This window comes from Chironomus tepperi, unplaced genomic scaffold (genome assembly GCF_022539635.2).
Source record: "Chironomus tepperi strain 1889 unplaced genomic scaffold, CSIRO-AGI_Ctep_v1 contig_67, whole genome shotgun sequence".
Classification (NCBI taxonomy): Eukaryota; Metazoa; Arthropoda; class Insecta; order Diptera; family Chironomidae; genus Chironomus; species Chironomus tepperi.
This window is the reverse complement of record NW_027226189.1, coordinates 613,339-636,959: the sequence shown is the minus strand read 5'-3', so window position 1 is coordinate 636,959 and position 23,621 is coordinate 613,339. Positions and strand designations below refer to the sequence as shown.

At 31.1% G+C, this 23,621-nt stretch overlaps 1 protein-coding gene across 25 annotated transcripts in view; it reads left to right on the top strand.

Annotated features, from left to right (window-relative positions):
* Positions 1 to 23,621, top strand: part of LOC139100601 (uncharacterized) — a 140,975-nt gene that overhangs the window by 97,673 nt on the left and 19,681 nt on the right. The gene's annotated exons all lie outside the window — the stretch shown is intronic.

Genomic DNA, 23,621 nt, shown 5'->3' with positions numbered 1-23,621 from the left:
ACACAAATTTCATCGTCAAATCACTTCCAAAAACTTTGAATAAGAAGTAATCAAACTTTACATAATACCCATGCACAGTCAGCACATTGAGGCTTGAAACAAGTTTTGCTACAGAAGAAAAAAAAATCAACAAACTTCCTCATTAGATACCTAAAATATTCATTTCAATGCTTTTGATTCAATTACCTTTCCCTCAAGCTTGCTCTTGCTCTTGATAAATATTCACATTCACAGACGAATAAATTCATTATTTTTAGTGAAAACAAAAGGAAAGGAAGAACAAGTTGGAATGGCATTTTTAGATGGGTATTCTGAGTGGAACGCTGTTGAAAATGGACAAGAATTAGACATTGTGGTAGAATTAGAGTTGGGGTTTCTGGATGTCTCGGATTCGATGAATTTTTGTGACCAAGACCGATATCGGGTTTCTGGAAGTCTCGACAAATTTCGCGACTTCGACTCGAGAACTCGGATCGGTCTCGAGAACCCTACGCTAGAGTATCATCAGTTAATGCTGACATTTAGCTGTGATATAATTCAATTGCATGATTGCTGAAGTATTTCTGGGACAGTCTTCCTTTAAGCTACTTTAGCTTTGTTTATGGATACAGTATCAGTCCTTGTCACAAATTTATCATAGAGTAGGGGTATGGAACTGATCAAAATAATCAAAATTGATTAAAATATGACAAATTTTCATAAATTTTGACTTTTAAACCTCAACTTGAGTCTCAAATTTCACAAAAATCAAAATAGACTTAAAATATACAGGCAATTGGTTCCTGGAGCAATAGCCAGTCAGTCAGACATCTCATTCACCAAAAAGTTCCATAACATTTCACCACAACATCATAATTGAATCCATTTTTCCGGGCAGCATCACATTTCACGAAAAGCCCATCAAGTTATGGCAGAAAAAAGTTTATATTTCTGTGTCTTTTCAGTTATTTTGGCAACAAAAGGTTCATAAAACTATTAACTGCTTTTTGTTCTACCAAAACTAAAAACTTTTTACCCATAGACACAAAATTATTTCATTCAGAAAATTGAAATTCATTCCCAAAAAAAAATATAAATTGTGCTCCGTCCCTAATTGAATTGAATTTTTGTCGATTGAGCAATCACCAGAAATGAAAAGTTTTTCATCCATACCGAAAAAAAATTAATTGATTTGTATTGAGGTGTTTGTGATGAAACTGCCACGTTTTTTATGCTTATTGGAATTATGGAAATTGAAAATTTGAGGACAATTTTGGTGAATGTGAGCAGGAATTTACAGAACTAATGCCATTTTGATTGCAAAACGATGACGATTAATTGTTATTGCAATGAATATTTTACAGGTGATGGAAATTTTCATCGGAATTTCAGCATTTAAAGCAGTGGTGGGCAACCTGTGTGCCGCGGAACACTATTGTGTTCTCAAAATTTATTCAAAATTCCATGAACCGTATGCCGTGTGCGGTTTCGGAACTAAGATGTCTCGCAAAAAACAAAGGTTGCCCACTCCTGATTTAAAGAGATAGATTTATGAATTTATTCTGTCTTTTTTCGGAAATGGATTTCGGAATGTAGATTGATGGTTTTTGTTGAGATACTCGTGCTGCTGCATTGTTCTCATTCAGAATATACGAGTGACAATGATACAATTGAAATTGTTGAAGTTAAAACTTTGGATTAAGATTGCTGAGATGCAGGAGAATTGTAGATAGTTTTTGTATTAATATATCAATCTTAAGTAAAGAGACATAGCTAGACAGTTGAGTTAAAGAGGAAGAGGTGGGATATGGAATTTCATTTGCAAGGATTTGGAGGATTATGAGAATCCGAAAAATGCTAGAAAATTGAATAAAGTATCGATTAGGTTAAGTGATATGATCATGTCATGATGCTTAAGTGTGCTGTGGTCCTTAGTTATGGAAGCACTGCTCTAGAATTTTCTAGAAAATTACGAAGCATTCCTTAAGCAGAAATATTCAAGAACTTTCTAGAAAATTCTTGTGCAGCTAGATTGCATCATTTCCAAGGAGGCAGGGATTAAACCCCCTCTCCAAGGGCATCCAGGAGGAAAGAAAGTGCTGTTTGGTGTACTAACTACCTTCATCAACTTCATACTTAATTTTCAATTCATAACATTTTTTAAAACAATCCTTCCAAACCACCAAACTGGCACTAAACATTCACAACCATTGCTGACCACCACCGAAAACATGAGAACAGCATTGCTCCCACCCCAATCCTGTCAGATTATTTGATCAACCACCAAACAAACGAGAAAATTTATAACAAAAACCACAGCGAAATGTAAACCAAAACTTGTTCTTCAACTTTACAAATTAGACTCGTGTAGCACATGAACCTAACAAAAAACCCCCATAAGCATTTTCGAACAGTAATAGTAAATAAAAGAGAGAAAATACTCAAGAATCAAAATATTATTCTGATTGTTCTCAACAATTGTAGACTATTCCCGAAAATGTATCGTTTTGGTATATAAAGCATGAAATTTCACAGCAATGTACCGCATAGAGAAGAAATAACTGAACGCGAGCACATCGCTGCTGTCTGTGCATTGTGTTGGAAAATAAAGTATAAACACCAAATGTGCTTGTAGCAGTAAAAGAAAAGTTCATAAGCAGTGTCGAAAGGAAGGATTTTGCTCGAAAAAAAAAAGAAAGTTTTGAAAGTCATAACAGAAAAAAGAAGTTTAAGACATCATGACATCACTAGCACATTTATTGGGCATGATATATGATGTGCGAGAGAAAGTTGAAAGGCACCAAATGGTTCAGCAGCATACAATACATGGAGAATCATCAAATTTAAGTGTACATGATGATGATGAGTATGAAATTATTAAAAAATCCAAATTGCCAGTGCTGTTGTCGTCAACAACAAAGAAGAATGATGAACATTTCAAAGTTTCATTAGATTTGAGCTCATTCAGTCACAATGAAATAACGGTGAAGGTTAGAAATAATTTCATTATCGTTGACGCTAAGCACGATGAACGAGAGGATGAGTTTGGATTCATTTCACGTCAATTCACACGCAAATACAACTTACCTGATGATTTTGATACTGACACAATCAAATCGTTTCTCACAGATGATAGCAAATTAACAATAAAAGCTGACAGGAAGATGAAGAAGGCTGACATTGGTGGTGACAGATTCATTCCTATTCAACAACATGCCTCAACCGAAGATGAATTGTCATGAATCTTGATTTTCTTCTTATATACAATTTTTTTTATTTCATTAGCGAATTCTCCGGATGATTGGATGAGAGTTTTGTGGTCATTTTGGGTATTATACTTGATATTGATGACGTCAATGACACAGATGGACATTAGAAATAATTTAGAATTAATTTTAATTGAATTAATAAATTACAATTAAGCTAAAGTATAAGCGAATTGAACATATTACGATACGTCGATTGTATGTCCAGTCATAGACTTGAAATTTCATGGCAAGTTCCAGAATTGTCTGGTTTTCAAATGAACGTGTAAAAGCAATTTAAGTTGCTTTTGAAATATAAAAAGAAATTTAACGAAAAAATAAGATTTGAAAAATAACTGCCTGAAATAATTTAAATTTTTAAAAAAAAGTTTGCTATAAAGATGAAATATTTAGAACTAAGAAGATTGCTATAAAAAAGAAAAGAAGGTGAATGAGGAGATAAAAGGGAGAACAGAGGTAGAAAGAAAGTCTAATGAAGTGCAGTTAACATTAAAAAGTGAAAATAAAGTAAAATAAATTAAATAAATATAAGAAAGAGTGAGTACTTAACAAATATTGTAATGAAATTAAAAATAATATTGATTATAATTAGGATTAAAAGGAACTTATTGAAAATAAAATAAAAAAGGGAAAATAAAACTAAACATGCTGAAATCTATGAATTAAATTAAACAGTCTATATCTTATTATTATAAAATTGATTCCTTATTACTCTCGATTATTTATACATTTTAATCTCTATCTGAGAAAATAATGAAAGAAAAAATTATATAACCTGAAATTTTGTTTATATAAAAATATTCATATTTAACTAACATTTAAAAACAATTAATGAGAAATTGCAATTACTGCAATAAAGTAGCTTTCAAGTCTGACAAAAAGATAAAATGCAAAACTAAATTTTGCAAATACTGGGTCCATAAAAATTGTCTACAAAAAAGATCCAGTAAAGAAGAATTCACATGTAAAATACATTCGTTAAACTTAAATGAATCATTGAAAATAACCCATAAATTCACAAATGATATGGCCATTCCAAGAACGCCTATAAATAACATTAATGAAGAAAGTAGTGATGATGAAATCCAGCAGGAGAATAATTTGCTAACCATAACCAATGAGATGTCAAATATTGTATTAAATAGTGATGATGAAGCTTTTCTTGAATTTGATCAGTCTCAAATTGTCAGATCTACTTCTTTTACAAATAACACTCAAATATCCCAAAGAAATAATACTTTAAGACCTCAACCTTCAAAATTGAATGTAAATGCTGAATCGTCTTCAAATATTGTCAATTCCAATTATAATGCCCATTTAAATGCTCCTTTATTTCGTGGTTCTCCATCTAGTCCTGTAAGAATGTGTTCTGTTTGTAAAAAAGATGCCAAAAGACATGCTTTTACATGTAAAGGATGTAAAAAGATATGTCATCCAATATGTTTAAAAGATGATGAAGATTCAACTGCTGATTGTGTAACTGAATCATTTGTATGTAGTGAATGCATGAATATCTTTAAAAATTTGAGCCTGGAGGTTAATGAATCCCCAAAAATAATTAATCGTAATAGTATTCCGCCTACTTATAATTTTAAAAATACAATGTTAAGATCAGAAGCTGAAGAAGAAACTCCATCAAAAACACTTTATTCCAGAGAAGATGATAAGAGTAGAGTTTACTCAAGAAAGAAAATTGTAACTGGTCAAAATAATGAAACATCTAACTCCTGTGAACTTGAATCTTACATTGTGAAACTACAGTATAATAAATTACCAGTTGTAATAGATTCTGATTTATCTTGGTCGGTTTTTTATGCTGCTTTCACTAGAACCAAAACTTTATTTGATGATGATGAAAATGTAATAAGATTGCAATCTGCTATCAAAGATGATGAAGTAAAACGAATTGGAGGAAAGGGTCTTTTTAACCCAAAAACTTATATAAAATGTATAGAAGATGTGAATAAACGTCTCAAACATAGCTTCAATTTTCTACATACAGAGGCCACAGCATTAGAAAATCTTGGAAGAATAAAGGCAGACAACAAACAGAAATTGATTGAATATATTGACAGAGTTCGCAATTTTTCCATTCTAGCAGATGCATATAAAGACCTATCTTATTCCACTAATAAAAGATTTTTGGCTAACTTATCTGATGTCCTACCTATTTTTTTAAAAATAAATGGGAATTTCGTCAAGCGGAATTGGAAAATAGTAGAATTATCCCATCTATAACTCATTTTATTGAGATTCTTGAAAAGGAATTACCCAGACTAGAGGCCAGTATAAGAAATGACAGACTAATAAGTGCTGAAAAAAAGTCAGATCTAAAACCATCACAAAAAGACCATAATAAAAAACAAAGAATTACCAATTTGAAGTCCGAACAAAAACTTCATTTATAAAATCAAACACTCCCCAGACTTCTGTTGTTCCAGTACCTTATCGTTCTAAACCCCTACATTGTTGGTTTCACAAGAATAATGAGCATTCAGGAAATAGGTGTACAGCGTTGTGGAAACTTGACGGAAAAACTGTTTCGGAATTAGCTAAAAAAGCTAAAGTCTGCACTTATTGCGGACAAAGTCAGCATAATCCTTGTCCTTATAATACTAATTTAAGATGTAAAATAGACGGTTGTACTCATTTTCATCATTCGTTATTCTGCTATAAACGTAAAGCCAATAAATCACAAATCGCCAATAATAATAACAATATTAACAGGAATAACACTCCAAATCCTGTAAATAATGTTAAGCAAGAAGCTGATTCCAGTCAAAATAGCAATAATGAAAAAAATGAAGTAGAAAGTTTAATTGATGACATAACAAACAATACTTTCTATTCCAATATTCCTCAAGAATTAAGAAATTACTTAAACCAGTACAGCAATAACCATAGACTTTCTCATATAGTTTCTAACTATAAAAATAATAACAGTCACAATAACACATCTAATAATAGTGATAAATCCATCTTAAGCGTGTTAGTATTAACATTAGAAAATAAAAAAAATTGTGCCTTCCTCATCGACTCCGGAAGTACTGTTTCTTTAATTGAAGAAAGTGTAGCTAATGAGTTGAAATTGAAGGGTCCTTGGTTACCTTTGACAATCACTTGGTCCGGAAATCAGAAAAGAATAGACAATAGTTCTCGAATAATCAAAGTAAATATGTCGAATGCTTTCAATAAAGACATATGTCATTTAACTTACTTTAGAACTGTCAAGAATCTTGAAATATGTCCTCAAAAATTTCATGCTAAAGAATTTTACACTCGGTTCCCTCAATTTGTTAGATTAAAGTTGTTGAATTATTACAAAATCGATGGCATAATTGGAATCGACAATTCTATATATTTTGAACAATTAGAGTCAATCAGAGCAATCAGTAATGAAAAATGTCAGTATACAGGAATAAAATCACCCCTTGGAGATTACATATTCGGCACAGAATATCCTTTACAAAAAATTTATAACGACATCCACAAAAAAATAATTCCTTTAGTTGAAAATAAATCAAATCTGTATTGTACGTTAACTGCTGAAGAACAGCAAGAATTGGATCTAATAGAAAGAGAAATTATGGGATGTGATTATCGTCTTCCTAAAGAAGATGACTCAAACGTACAACAAGATTCTATCGCATTAAACTTACTTGAAATAAAAGTTAAGAAAGATATTAATGACAATCATTATGTATCTCCTTTATTATGGAATAAGGAAGAAATTGATCTCCCCACAAATGAATCCTTTAAAGTAGCCATAAGACGATATCACATAGTCGAAAAAGAGGCTTTACGACAAAATAGATTTGATGAATGTAAAAGTCAAATTAAGAACTTAGTGGAAAAAGGATATGCTTCTGAAATGAGTTATGAAGAGGCCTTCAAACCTCATTTAAAGGCATACTATAATCCGATTTTCTTTATCCACCCACCAAATAAAAGAACTAGGCTAATTTGGGATTTGGCTTCTAAGATCAACGGTAAAAGTCTGAACGATTATTTGATCGCTGGCCCAAATCTTTATAATAATTTATTAAAGATTTTGTTTAAGATGAGGGAAGGAAATTATTTAATTAAAGGGGACATAGGTGAGATGTTTCACCAAATTAAGGTTGACTTAGAAGACACAAATTGCCTTAGATTCCTTTTTAGATTTTCACCTGATGAAAAAATTAAAATTTTCAAGATGAACGTTCTTCCCTTTGGCGCTAAATGTAGTCCTGTAATTTCACAATTCGTGAAAAATTTAGTTGCTAAAGAATTCATAGAAATAAAAAAAGAAGCGTCAGAAGCCATAATAAAAAATTCCTATGTAGATGATATTGTAATGTCTGTCAATACGTCAGAAGAAGCAATAAATTTATTAGTTGACATTAAAAGAATACTAAATTCTGGGGGATTTAACTTACTAAAGATCAACAGTAATGATAAAACTGTCATTAACGGGATTATGTCTAAATTAAATGAAGATGAATTGAAACATGACAAGCTTTTTACTCATGAAACCAGTGAAAAATTGTTGGGATATAACGTGGATTTCAAAAATGATGAAATATATCTAGATTTCAGCTTGTCTAAGATTCCTATTGAAATCCTTAATGGATCTAAAATTCCCACATTAAGGCACGTTATAAAATTATTAATGAGCATCTTTGATCCACTAGGTTTACTACAATTTATTACTTCAAAATTAAAAATCGTCTATCACAGAGCGTGTAAATCGAGAATTGATTGGGACGAGGAAATTGCAGCTGAACTTTTAGGACATTGGAAGTTGTGTGTTAACTGGATTAAGGAAGCAAAAAACATCAAGGTGCCAAGAAATTACTGTGAAAATAACAGCGAGGTATGTAAGAAACAATTGTGGTGCTTTGGCGATGCCGGAAATGAAATGTTATGTGGATTAATTTATGCTAGATTCATAGATAAGAACAATAAACAAATTAATGTTAGACTGATTTACGGCAAAACATTCACTGTTCCACTTAATCAAAAAAGAACCATACCTCAATTGGAATTAAATGTCGCAACAAAGATAGTCGAAATGTCATGTGATGTCAAAAAAATGCATGACTTAATCTTTGATGAAACATTTTATGTCACAGACAGTAAAGTTGTTCTTGAATGGATCAAAAATGGGGCAAAAAAAGCTACCATTTACGTTAGTCGTCGATTAGAAATAATTAATAAAGTAACTGAAAAAAATAATTGGCATTGGATTCCTTCAGAATTAATGCCTGCCGATTATGGCACTAAAGAGAACGCTATGCCTGAAATTCATTGTAACAATAAATGGTTTTATCCTGAAATTTTTCGGTTGCAGGAAAGTAATTGGACCTTTGAGTCCAATAACACTATAAATGTAACGAATGATATTGAAAGTGATATTTTACAGACTAATAATAATATCTTAGATGCCAGTAAATATAGTAATATTAACACTCTGATAAATAATGGAATAATTGCCTTAAAATGGAAAAAAGTTGTCAGTTACAAGAAATTAAAACGTCTAGTGGCTGATTTAGAACAAAAGAAAAGTAATAATCCCCATGATAGAGCTATAAAACAAGAAATTACAAAACTTAATGAGTCGTTAAAATTATTGTCACTAGAAATAAATGACAAAACCAGTCAGTATAAATTTGTAGAAATGTTAGCAATAAAATTAGCCCAACATGATAATTATGAAAAGGAGATTGCTCTATTAGTTAAAGGAAAGAAACTAAATACAAACAACAGAATTTACAAATTATTACCATTTTTAGACAAAGATGGAGTTTTAAGAGCAACATCTAGAATCCCACATTCCTTAGATAATGTAAAAAAATTTGGATATGAAAGAATATACCCTATTATTCTCCCTAAAGTACATGATTTGACAAAACTTTACATCATGAATTATCATAAAATTAATCATCACATGATGAATAACACTGTCATCACTAGATTATTGAGTAGATTTTATATACCACACATAAGATGGACAGTAAATTCTGTAATAAAAAAAAATTGTTATGTCTGTAAAAGGATTAATGCCAAACCTGAAATTCCGTTAATGGGAAGTCTCCCTTTAACAAGGCTTGATTATCAGTCACACACTTTTAGTAACGCGATTATTGATCTAGCTGGTCCATTACTTGTAAAAAATTATCGAAATAGGGACATAAAAAGATACATCTTCGTATGTGTCTGTTTGACCACACGAGCAGTCCATCTTGAATTAATAGAAGATTTGACTTCTGAATCTACGTTGATAGGATTACAGAATGTAATTAATCTCCGTGGATCCATGAAACGAATCGTCACAGACAATGGCACCAATTTTATTGGTGCCCATAACATTATGAAAGAAGCTCATGCTAAGTGGAATGCTGAGCTATTAAAAAATGGCATTATAATAGAGCCTATAGAATGGACTTTTCCTCCAGCAAAAGCTCCTCACATGCAAGGATCCGTCGAGAGATTTGTAGGACTTACTAAAAAGGCTTTGCTAAAAATGAGTTCATTAATTAATAACAGCAGCAAAAAATATAATGATTTTCAATTGAGAGCTATTCTGTATGAAATAGCTGCTATTTTAAACAACAGGCCTTTGACGATGTTCCCAATTGCTGATATTAATAATACTTTCTTGACTCCTAATCATTTCCTCATTGGACGACAAAATATTCAGTCAGTTCCAAATTACCTAAAAAAAATAGAAAATCTAAATGAATATTGGACTGATATAAAAGTATTAGCCAATGTTTTATGGAAACATTGGCTACAAGCCTATTTACCACTCATTATGTACCGAGAAAAATGGGTTGATAAGAAAGCTCCTTTGAATGTTGACGATATTGTGATACTTGCTGATCCTTCCATTGCTAATTCCTGGAGAATGGGAAGAATCGTAGAAATAAAAGTCGGTTCTGAATCACAAGTTAGATCTGTGACTGTTCAACTCGGAAAAAACAATCCATTAAACCTTAAAATAGACAAAAAAAAATTAGAAACTAATCAAAAAAGAAGCATAATGTCTAAATACAAGGAAGAAATTCCAAGTATTATAACTAGACCTGCTCATGCTGTTGCAAAATTAAATATAAATTAAATAAATTTGTTACCAAAATAAATGTCTATGATTATGCTATTCCTTTATCACTGTTTCACATTCACATCAAATACCTAAAAAAGAAACATACTAAATCACTTAATCACTTATAAACATATTTAATCACTGTCAACAATAAAAATATTAATAATAAAAAGAGCATCTGAGCTCGAAAAATATTAACGAACATAAAAGTTCAAAAAGCTATACAAAGCTTATAAACATAAAGCGCTTAAACATAAATATTTGAAAATTGAACGGAAAAACCCGTTACAAAATGTTTGGAATAATAAACCAACAGTAAAATAAACAGTCTAGTAATTAGATTACTATAAAACCTCTCAAAAAAAAAAAAAACAAACAACCAACTATCTTTGAAGATATACATAAAAAAAAATATAAAACTGTTAGAAGTTCAAAATTTGAATTTTGAAGTTCAAAAATTTTTTTTAAAGCATTGCTTTGAAAATTATTTGTTGACATAAAATACATAATTCTCGTAAAAAAAAAATTAAGGTGAACAAAAATAGACATAAATTAGACTAGAACTAAACAGTAACAACAAAATTTAAATAAATAATAGGTAACAAATTTATTTAAACAATAGTAAATATGAAAAATTAACAACTAAATTAAATGGAAAAAACAAAGAAGGATAAGTTACTTGAAACAAGAAAGAAAACATAAATAATAAATATAGTATCAAGCATACAACTATAAAATATGCTATACTATAATAATACATTTTGTTTCTTCATTTAATTCAATTACAGATGAGCCACGTCAAACTATTGTCAGTACCTGATAACTTTACTATCATCGATATAGTGTCTGGATTGAAACGAGCTTTTAATTGGAAAGATGAAGAGAGCCACATAAAGCTAATACATTTCGATACGTTAGGAAATGGAAGAAGACATGTCAGAATGTCCTTCACCAAACCAAAAATTATTCAAGACATGATGAATGCGGCCAAGAAGACACAAGATGACAAAATCAGAAGCGTTAAGATCAACAAGTACACTGTTCTCTTTCAATCAATGAACAATGCAGATGAGCGATTCTTGATTAAAGCTGGAGAAAGTCAACAACAAAATGAATCAAGACATGTATTATCGGTGAGTTGCTTACGCGAACATGACAAAAAAATGATCATCCAAGGTTTGGATAATTACAATCAAGAAATTGATTATGTAAGTTATTCATTAAGAAGCTGTTTTATAAAATTTAAAAACTCAATAAGCTGCAAAAAATATACCAAATTTTTGGTATCAAGAGAATATAGATTTAAGATGGCTAATACGGTTCTTAATTTAGCTCAATTTAAACACAAAGGCGAAAATAAAAATGTAAAAGTCAGAAAAGACTTACAAATGTACTCACTCAATACGAATGATCAAAATAATATAATACCGAAAATTTTAGAATCCGTAAACAACATCTCAAAAAATATAGCCAAAGTAGTTGATAGACAAAATCAAGTACACAATGTTGAAAATCGTCCTTTGAGCTTAATGAATAATATTTTAAGTGGAAGCTTAATGCCAGGAACTAATAGATCTCTTGTTAATACTAATAATAATTTAGAAATACCTGCTCAGTTGCAAATGATGATGAATATGATAAGAATGCAACAATTTTTCAATGGAAATTCCATTTAAAATGAATCTTCTTTGGCTTATTTGGAATGTAAAAGCAATTTAAGTTGCTTTTGAAATATAAAAAGAAATTTAACGAAAAAATAAGATTTGAAAAATAACTGCCTGAAATAATTTAAATTTTTAAAAAAAAGTTTGCTATAAAGATGAAATATTTAGAACTAAGAAGATTGCTATAAAAAAGAAAAGAAGGTGAATGAGGAGACAAAAGGGAGAACAGAGGTAGAAAGAAAGTCTAATGAAGTGCAGTTAACATTAAAAAGTGAAAATAAAGTAAAATAAATTAAATAAATATAAGAAAGAGTGAGTACTTAACAAATATTGTAATGAAATTAAAAATAATATTGATTATAATTAGGATTAAAAGGAACTTATTGAAAATAAAATAAAAAAGGAAAAATAAAACTAAACATGCTGAAATCTATGAATTAAATTAAACAGTCTATATCTTATTATTATAAAATTGATTCCTTATTACTCTCGATTATTTATACAGAACGTTTAGCCGACTAAGTGAAGACTGTATTCGAGAGACTCGAACTTGAGTCTAATTTTCGCAATTTATGCTTTTCATTCAACAATTTATCGGCAGCTGCTGGATAGTTCGACAAAATACCAATTTGGTATGCCTTTTTTCCCGAACAGAATTATGCGCTGACAGGGCACCTTCAAGTCCTTTCGTTAAAGCTGATGCATTGAGGAGTCGTATGAACGCCCTAACGATCATTGTCAGTGTGCTGCTTGGCAAAATTCTAATGACTTATACAATTTTCTCAAAAAATGCGCCTCAACTAACCTTCTACAATGCCTCCTTTACTTGATATTTCATTTCTACTCCTCCGATTCTCATTTCTCTCATTTTCTCTATGGTAATATGACAGTGGTGGCAATTTTGCTTTTAAATATTATAGATGGAGACTGAAAAGAGTGCGTAAGGATGAATAAAAGAAGAAAATTTCCCTGTTTTCCGATGAAAATAAATCGAACGAGATTTTTCTTCTTTCTCACTCGATGACTTTCAAGATGCTGCCAATAATAACATCAATAACAATAATTTCTAAGCCTATGTCTATTTATAATTCATTTCTTTGCCAAAAAAAGAAAATAATGTTTTTTTATATATGCTTTGAGGGCAAGGCGCCCCATTTATTTTGAATTGTTAAGGAAGAGAAAGTAAGGGAAAAAAATGTGAATCACCCTTATCATTGCTTCATAATACCTTTCCTTTAGATTTCCAGATACTTAAGCTTATGTATGGTGAATCAAATTATCATACATAAGCAGATTCCCATCGCATTCTTACGTTCAACAATCGGCAAAAGAAGATTCTTGAATAGGAAAAGGATGAAAATTTTGGGGGAGAGAAAAAGAAGAAAAATTGAATTGGATAAATTGAAATAAAGTAAATAATTTATGAAAGTGACCGAGTGAGATTTTTCTTCCACTTTTTTCAATCCTTTGGACATTTTGGATGATTTTTGTGGAATGAGAACGTCAAAACATAAGTTTTGTATTTGAGCTTAAAAATAATTAGTTAATTTGGGTTCAAATCCTTCAAAATGTGACAAAATAGTCACTAAACTCATACTATTGTCCCTCAAAATGATACTAAACAACTGTGTCGTAACATGATCTTATACAATTGTGTCGCAACATGATGTTGCACAGCTCCGTCACAACCCGATCTTACACTACTGTGTCATTAAATGATCTTAAACCACTGTGTTGCAACATGATATTGCAATACTGTGTCGCAACATGATCTTGAACAACTGTATCGCAACATGATCTTGAACAACTTTATCGCAACATGATCTTGAACAACTGTGTCGCAACATGATCTTGAACAACTGTATCGCAACATGATCTTAGTAGTGTCCATCTAAAACATCTCAATGACTGTACATGTTGCAATGATTCAAGCTTTCTGCTGTGCACCAACATGATCTCACACTACTGTGTCGCAACATGAGCCCAAACTACTGTGTACATAACAAGACATCAAAATCAGTAGTGTGGCTCCCGAAAAGTTATGTTCGTTGCTATAATTCTAGTCTCTAATTTGAATTTTTTTTGTTTCACATCTTGCTCATTTCTGTTTCCAATTGCTCCCAAGTTCCTTCAAACAATCAGGAAAAAAGCTTCTTTTTCAAAAACTTTCAAGCGCTTTTGCTGTCAAACTTAAAATTTGATTTGAATTTCTTTCACAATTTCAAAAACTTGAGCAGCAGGAATCCAAAAAGAATATATTTATCCTTAGGTGGTGCTCCTATAAGATTGCAAAATCAGCACTGTTTGTGCTTGATAATGAGTTTTTCTTTCTAATCATATCACACTGCTTGATAGCATTTCTTTCCTCCTATGTACATGTTAGTCAGAAAAAAATAACGAGAAAGTTAAGTAAAGTCATTTCACTCATAAATGCGAAATCATCGCCATTAAGAAGTCATTTTTCTCATTTCCGGAAGGTATAATAAGAATCTGTCATTGAATTGGTCAAATATTAGTTTTTGAAGTGCTTTGCTTTGTCCCCTGGAGTCAATTGTGATTGTTAGGAATGGATGGTTGGATGGAATGGGAAAAATTGAGTGAGGATATCCAATTGAATTGTGAATTTTCTTGTTAGTCAATCTTTCTCGCACTAAGGGTTAATTTAGTGTGTATGCATTCTCAAAAACCTCTCGACTATGTCCATATCGTGTCCCTATAACATTGTAGATTTCCATGATAACGACAAAATGACATAAAGAAGCCCTGACCGCACTATAGTAGCTGTATCAATCCACGTTGATCGCTCTGGTTATCAAATAGTTTAGTCAGGTCTGTCAAGACCCAGAACTGTAATAAATTAAGTCGATTCTAGCCTAAAGGGCTATTCAGACTGGGTTCAAATCCCACGTTCTAACAAATTCTCATTCCAAATTCCCAGAAACTTTTGTCAGTTCCTAAATATCAAAAATTTAAATCTCCTTCAAAGCACGTGTCTAAATTCTCAAAAATCCTTTCATTTTAATTCACTCCTACGTGACAAACTTTTCTATTCATTTTGATTAAATCTAAAACTTTTGATTCCTATCAACCTTTAACATTTAAAAACAAAAGACATGCTGCTCTCCATCTAGGTTTCGCAGAATTTTTGTGCTAAAATAAAACGTGCCAAAATAGAGAGACAGCAGCAAAACATCCATATAAATTTCAAGTTGAGCATGAAAATCTTCTCATACTTATTATCTTAGTACCGACGACAATGATGATGATGTTTAGAGGCAATGAGTCTCCCTCCCAATTCCATTATGAAACTTTTATTTCTCAGCTGAAAAAAAAAAAATAATTTTTTAGTTAGTCGAAAACTTTCTTCATTATAATCGTTTTTATTTTTCTTTCCTTTGCCTTATTTCTTCTTCTATCTGACTGTACTGGCACAAAAATCTCGTCTCTTGTGGATGTATACATATGAATATTTAATGAAATGATAAAGTCTCAAGCAAAATTTCATATTAATTTTGATGATTATTTAATGAAATTCAAAAATTAAATTTTTTGAGAAGCCACTGTGCCTTTATACTCAACAAAACAAAAAAACTGTGAAAATATTGAACATTTTCATGCCACGCTGAGCTTTATTAGAGTTATGGATGAGATTCATAATGAGAATGTGGCTGTATTGGGAATAATCTGAATTAATTTTTGTGGATTAAGGCGAATTTGCTTTAAATATTTAAGAATATACTCAATATTTGTTGATGCTGGCATATTTTTAGATGTGGATGTATGTTGTGGATTAATTTATATTTGGAGCAGATATATGAGGGTTCTATTTTGAAATGGAATGTCTGGTTTGTTTAGGCGAAAAGCGTTAATATTGATGTTGTTCTGAAAATAGACTTTAGTTTAACATTATTAAGTTCCCGAGCAGCATAACGTGTTCTTTTAGACATTGCTATATTGCCATATTAACTTTTAGACTCGAAGTTATTCGAATGGCACGATTAAAGCTTCCTAACTCTTTTTGCATATAATATTTGAAATTTAGGACACTATTAACCCAAAAATGAGGTTCTGCTATACTCCAGACTCCACCTTTTTTGGACTCCCTGGACTCTGGAACATTTCGGAATCTGGACCATTTTAGAACTCTGTCAACTCTTCCATTTAGTTTACCGACCTATATTTTTCTATTTTGTATGCAAATCAGGTCATACCATGCTTTGTTGCTAACGACATTTAAGCTCACTTTACCAAAACTTAATGAATTCTAAGACTGTAAATACCCATTCTTCCAGAAAAGCTCTTAAAATCTTAAATTTTTAATGAATAAATTCAAAATATTCCCAATTTCTGACCTCAATTTCTCAACAGTTTTCCCATAACTTCTAAATATCATGAATCGATGCTGAAAAGGCCATCAAAAGTTATGAACCCAGTTTCGATTTCCCCTCACACCCTTCAAAATAAAAAGCCAAACTTTCAATACCAGCAAAGTATTTAAGGCCCAACAACAAACAAAAAAAAAGTTGAAACTTTTCATTTTTATTGTTCGGAAAAAAAAATTTCCTTTTTATTTCTTCATTTTCTTCCTTCCTTCATTTTTCCGGTGGAGGCATTCCTTTTCCCGGTTCTAAATCTGAATCGAAATGCAAATGACCATCGATGAGAATTAAAAAAAAAGAAAAATAATAAAAACAACAAGGCAGAATGAAAAGTTTTTCGATTAATTTCTTTCCTATTTATTCCGATTTTCTTTTTTAGTTGAAAATAAATAAATTGGAAAAGCACAAAAAAAATGAGAAAATTAAAAAATTTTTTGTTTGATTTGAATAGGGTTTGGGGTAGATTAAACAGAAATAAGTTTTTTGATTGAAAATTGTGGTGAAAAATTTAAATGAGGAAATTATTGATGTGAAGCTTAAATGACGAATGACAGAATTTTACCTGAAATTGTGTAATTTTTTTTACTTCCCTTCCTTTTTTTAAAGGAATTAGTTTCGCAATTTAAAATAAAATGTAAAAGTTTTTAAACTTTTAATTTTCACTGAAATTGTTTTTGAGGATTTTCGCGAGTTAAATTGTTAATTAAATAGTTAAGCAGTGCTTTCATTAGTCTGTAGTAAATTGAAGTGGAGATTTATAAGTGATATAAGGAACTTTTTTTTAAAAAAAGTTTGGCTTCATTTGAGATGATAATTAAGTTAAAAATTATTTTCAAAGTTAGACTTGAATTAAAATTTAAATTTGAATTTAAAAGAGATTTAAAAGCGAGAGTTGAACTTAAATCAGAGCTTCAAATCCAAACTTAAGTGCAAATCAAAGCTTCAATTCAAGACTTGAACTTAAAGCAAAACTCGAATTCAAAGCGGAACTTTAAAGCAAAATTTGAATCTGGAACTTAAAAGCAAAGCTTCAAATCAAGAATTGAACTTTAAGTTCGATTTTTAAAGCGAAACTATAATTTGAATCAGAACTCCAAGATTCAATTTTCAAGCAAAGCTTCGAAGCGAGACTCAAAGGTAAATCGAAACTTCAAAACGAGAATTGAACTTAAATTGATGCTTCAAAGCGAGACATGAACCAAAAGCTAAGTTTTAAAACAAGATTTTAACTAAATGCGAAACTTCAAATCTAGAATTGAATTCAAAGCATGACTTTAATTTAAAGCCATACTTCAAAGCGAGACTTGAAGGTCAAAGCTTTGAAGCAAAACCTGCTTAATTATGCTTCACAAAATTGCTTCAAAATATTTATCAGAATTTTCTAATTCATTTATTTCGCTTAATTTTAATGTTCCTTTAATCTTACTCGTTATCAAATGAAACGAAAAAAAGGAAAAAATAAAAAAAAAATTTTAAACAGGAAATGTATCGGTTTCAATTTAAAAGACAGCAACATTTCTTTATATTCTTCCGTTCTCACTCGTTTACCTCGCTCAGTATATCGTAGATATAAGAAAAAACGATGAGACAGAAAATCTTCCGACTGTTAAACATGAAAAAGATTTATTTTGTCACTTTTTGTGTATATATACATCCTTGTACTTATTGTGCTGTAGACAAAAATTTCACATTTCTCATTTTTGTAAAAAGGAACGAAGAAATTAAAAAGATTTCTTTTTTTTTTTGAAAAACGACAGACACTGATGATGATGACGACAATGATGAAGGTGGATGGGGTGGGTTGAAGTGTAAAACATTAATTAACATAAACGAGATAAATAATTGCAAGGAGACAAGAAAGGCAAAAGTTTCTCTTTGCATCGCTCATGTATGAATGAATGAGTATGATTTCTTTTCCTTATTTTATTTCGAATCTTAAATGTGAATATTTAGAAAAAAAAAATGAGATTATATGTAGGAACTTGTATGTATAAGACAGAAACAGAAAAGAGAAATCTATGAATGGTAATTAAAGCAAATACTTATTTTAATTTATGTGCATATATGTTATGCTGTGTGTTTTATAACGGAAGAAGATATCAAGTTGGGGAATAATAAGATCATGTGGTTAAAGAGCATTTTTATGAATCTAGTTAAAGCATCGAACTTAAAGCAATGACTAAAATCTAAAGCGATGATTTCAATCGAGTCAAATTTAAAGCAATGACTTTAATTAAATCAATGACTTCAACAGTGTCAAATATAAAGCGAAGACTTCAATTGAGTCAAACCTAAAGCGATGACTTCAATTAAGTCAAATCTAAAGCGATGGCTTCAATTGAATTAAATCTAAAGTAATGACTTCAATTGATTCATTCAAATCTAAAGCATCAACTTACGCACATAGAGTACAAAGCGACGACTTTTACGAGTTGAATGTAAATCAACATGTTTTTAATTAAAATCTAAATTCCGTAAAAATATGCCATAACAGCTCACTCAAATTACTCAAAAATCATATCCGTCGCTTTCATTCGCACACCAAGCGAGAATAAAACAATTGAAAGGGGATAATGACAATGGTTTATGAAGAAAATCTTCCATGACAATTTCAGTGCAATTTATCATCTGAAAATGAAGGCATGAAATCTACTCGCAATGATATAAATTTTTTAGAGATATGTAGACATACGCTATCCATGAGAATTTTTCATATGTGTAGCTTTTAAATCCATTATGAATAGAATGTTCATAAGCTGAATTATTGGATTGTTTGAAAGCTTCTTTTCCACACTTTTTTGCCATTATGAGATTGCATTTTGTGCAAAATTGGAATTTATTTTCTGATTTTTTTTTTCTCTAATATTGACTATGAAGTTCTCGAGTGTATGTATGTGAATGCTAAGCTACACAAATAGTTTTCTGCAGGTTTCTAGCAAAAATATCAAAATTGATGAATTGAACTTCATTTCTATTTTCTATCCAAAAATATTTCATTCAAAATAGAATTCAACCTTAAATCGAATCGGAATTTTTTGCTACAATTTAATGCTATTGAGCTTCAACACAGAAATGCAAATGCATACAATTGAATTGCATATATTTACTAGAATAAAAATAAAAGCATTTTTTGGAATTTTAATTTAATTCAGGCTTTATTCATCCGTTAAATTTTATATTTTTCCAAATTTTATTGGAGTAGAAGAATTGAATAGAAATTATTGTATGCAGGAGCTCGGGTGGAAAAAAATTTGGTTATGCTGAAAAAAAAAATGTATTGTTGCCTCAAAAATTTGCTTTGTTTTGTATTGGATTTATTTTTATTAAATAAACATGATTTTTTTCCATGTCTGCTTTTTGGATGGGCAAATTTAGGGATTATGTGAGCTGAAATGGGGTCAGCGACATAGGGGATGCTAAGTGTCGAACAGCTCTGACTCTATAATAGGAGTTGGTGATTTAAAGCCTTAATAGGTTGCTGAAACTAGAGTAGGGTAAGTCACAGCAGGGCAAAGAACCGGCTCACCATAATGACATTCATTGAAGAATATTCTCAATCTTTGAAGCAAAGCATGCTCAATAAGTGATCATACTCTACACTTTATACTTCGGACTCGTTCTAAACCTAACATTGCTCAGAGCTACTAGCTGCTTCAATTGATTATTGTGATCACATGCTGTTGCATTCGTGATTTCAGCGACATTCTGTATCGCTATGTTAGCAATAGCTTGAGCTAAGCTACTTGATACCAAAATATTCATCCAAATGGATGCCATATGCCAGCCATTTGACTGTAATTTGTTACCATCGGAAAACCATAAAAATTTAGGAAATCAAGCCAAATTACGTTCCGCAGCTAATACAAATTACTGAACATTTCAAAAAAATGTAGCTCCTCTAACCTTCCCAATAGTTTATTATCTCCTTTCATGTCCAACACTAAATTTTTCAATCCCCCAATTCGTCTGCCAAAAACTACAAAGACTCTGAAATCTATTCAATATTTCACATTCTATTCTTCCTTTCCTATTGTAACTGAGTGCCATAAGCAGTTCATTGGGTTAACAAAGATTTACTGTGAGCATATCAATAAAAGTCAAGCAGATGCTTCACTTCATCCTGTCCTGAATATTCACATCTAGTGCATATATCACATGTAAATTTTGAAGCAATTTTCCTGTTCCCTCCTTTATGCTGCTTTTCAGGATAAGTTAAAATGGAGCAAAAAAATCCAAAAAAAAAAAGAAAATAAACTATTGCTGTATATTAAATGCATGTGGAAATATTTGCATGAATAATAAAATGAAAAATTGCAATATACGGTGCATGACTGAAGGATTCTCCTTCATACAAATTGCAAGATGTTTTTCAAATTTATTCTTGTTGAAATTGAGAGAAAAAAAGCTTTTATGAAATTGAAAATACATGAATTGGATCAAAAAAACTTTCAATTCTGTACGAAAAAGTCATAAAGAGCTTATTTAAAGGATATTCCATTTCCATTTATGAAATTCAATCCTGTAATGATATCAGATAAAAAATCACATTTTCCATAAAAAAATGTTCATATTATACAATCGATTTATGAATCTGTACAAATTGTGCATTCAACAATCCTATTCGATAGCAGTGCAGTGTCCTTTTTACATGCTCATAAATTCTGCTTTATGATTTTTCGGTGGAGATTTATTTTTTATTTTGAGTGCATTTAAATACAGTTTTTTGAAGACTAGTGGAATTAGGGCAGAATCTTTGGAGGTTTATATGTGTCTATGCCTAAATGGGAGTGTTGCTATCTTGCCTTTGAGTTTTAAAAAGGAATATCTTGCGAAAACAATTCAAATACATCTGGGAATACTTAACAGGATAGGCCAGAAATTCTTAACAAATCCCGTCACCTTGAAACCCTAGTCAATTGTATGTAGAGTCAGCAAATTGAGGTTAGTCTTAAGAAAAATGCTGAGATTTAGCGAAAAGAGTCGTTGGAGATATGATTCGAATGTTGAATCTTGCCCGAAAGATCTATTCCGCGTTAATCTCTTCAAAATTCAGTACTAGGAAGACGTGACTCTAGGATGGTGTCAGATTTATACCGAATTTGGACTTATCAATTCGTATTTAAACCAAATTTGGTATCAAGTCAGAGTCATTCCTGCCATGGGCCGGATTTTTGATCGATTCACTGTTTATTGCTATTCGGGTACAGTCGTTGCTTGATCAATAACATTCAGGTTTATAAATAACAGATCATTAATTTACTAAGCCACATTACACGACTGTGTTGAGTTTTATCAAATATATTTGGATAGAACAGCTAATTTTTAAGGGATGATCCAACAGATCACAGATTAACGTGACTCATTAGACTTCAGCAAGCTACAAATTAAATCCTATTCCTCTATGAAGCTAGTTCAACCCACTTTTGACATTTTAAATTACCACTCAATATCAATACCCAATTGAAATGTATATCATAAAGTCTGTTTCCACATCATGACGATTGTTATTTTTATTACTAACATTTCAACAAAGTGAACTAAAAAAAATGAGAAAAAAAACAACTTTTATTGTTTTTCCATACATATGGGGATAAAACTTCTCATTTCATTTCATTTCAATACAATATAAAACTACAACAGAATGGTACAGAGTATGATCAAGAAACAAAAAAAAAAAGTATGAAAAGAGAGCAAAAAGCAGCGATGATAAATTTTTCAATGAACCCCCTCAAGGTGATTATGAACATTGCAGTTCCACTATTAAATGTTTCATACAATGCGGCAAAAAGGAAATTGAAAATGAAAAGAGGGAGGAAAAAAGTGCATGAAAATTGTTAAATTCAAAAAGTGTTCTGCACAATTCGCAAAATGAAAACTTTTTTTTTTAAAACAATTGTGAGGGAAATAAAAGTGGTTCGTATGGCTGTGGAAATGTGACTTGAAAGCGCAGCTCGATGTAACAGCATCAGAATGAAACTATGGTCCGATTTTACTGAGATTGTTGTAGTATGGTACACCACAAACTGCAAAATAATTGAAAATATTACGTATTGTATTAATATTGGTCTAGCCTAGTAGTTAGGGCAGTGGTGGACAACTTTTTATTTTTTGGGGCACACCTTAATGATAAACCTCGACTAAAATCTCCCTAAACATTAGTTTCATGACATTTCCAAAGAATTTGTGTTTGACACTTGTGTGCCGCAGCTCACAGGTTGCCTGTCACTGAGTTAGAGTATCAGCTTAAGTTTTACTGGCCACACCAGTGTTGGATTCAATCCCAAGTAAATTCAATTTGGATTTTGAGCTTTTTTTGCTGTTTCATCCATGAGAATCCGATTTATGAAGTTTGCTATACACAAATTGTTGCTTGGTCCATTGAATTGACATACCCTGAGCCTTGCAACGGTCCACAGTTGGGAATCTATCGTCTTCAAAAGGCTTCAATTGACAAACACTTCTTGATCATCAGAATCATCAATTAACTGACATATCGACAATCTGCAGCATTAGTGCCACCAACCTTTCAAAAAAGTGACCCAAAAAAGTTTAGAACAAAAAAGTCTGATTAACAAAAAAACACAGCAGCAGCAGCAGCAGCAATTTTTAAAACAAATTTTTCTATCTAAAATGAATTGTAAAAAATTTCAAGAATTTTACATTAAAAAAATGCATTAAACTCTTCATCCTCACTTAAAAGTTCAGTTCCGGAGGCACTTTAAACATACTCGTTTGTTACAAATAGCAGTTCCACCCATAATATTCGCGTAATACGATTGCAGTGGCACAACTAAAACTACCTTGTTAAACATTCACAGTCTCTCTATCCGTGCTTTTCCATTTCAATGATTTCGATTCGATTTGAATTCTCATTTTCATTTAGCTACCTTTTTTCGTGCTTCTTCATCCATTGCCGACTCTCTAGATGGGATGAAAATTTGTGTAAAATGTGAGGAAAAATAATGAAAATTCTTCTTGAATTTCAGCATAGCTTAAAGGTATTAATGATATTAGTATTCCATTCGAGTGTGTCATTTTGTAGACCGTTTGATGCTTCACTTCTATCTTGCGACACTTTTAATCTTTTTACGTAGTTCTGTAGTGTGTATATATGGAAATAGAGAAAAGATAAAAGGAAGGATGAGAATAATGAAATGAGAAAAGATTTTTTGGGGGGACGTTTGTAAATGATGTTTGATAAATTTTGAGAATTGGGGATTAGATGCTGTTCTGGGGCATGGATCGA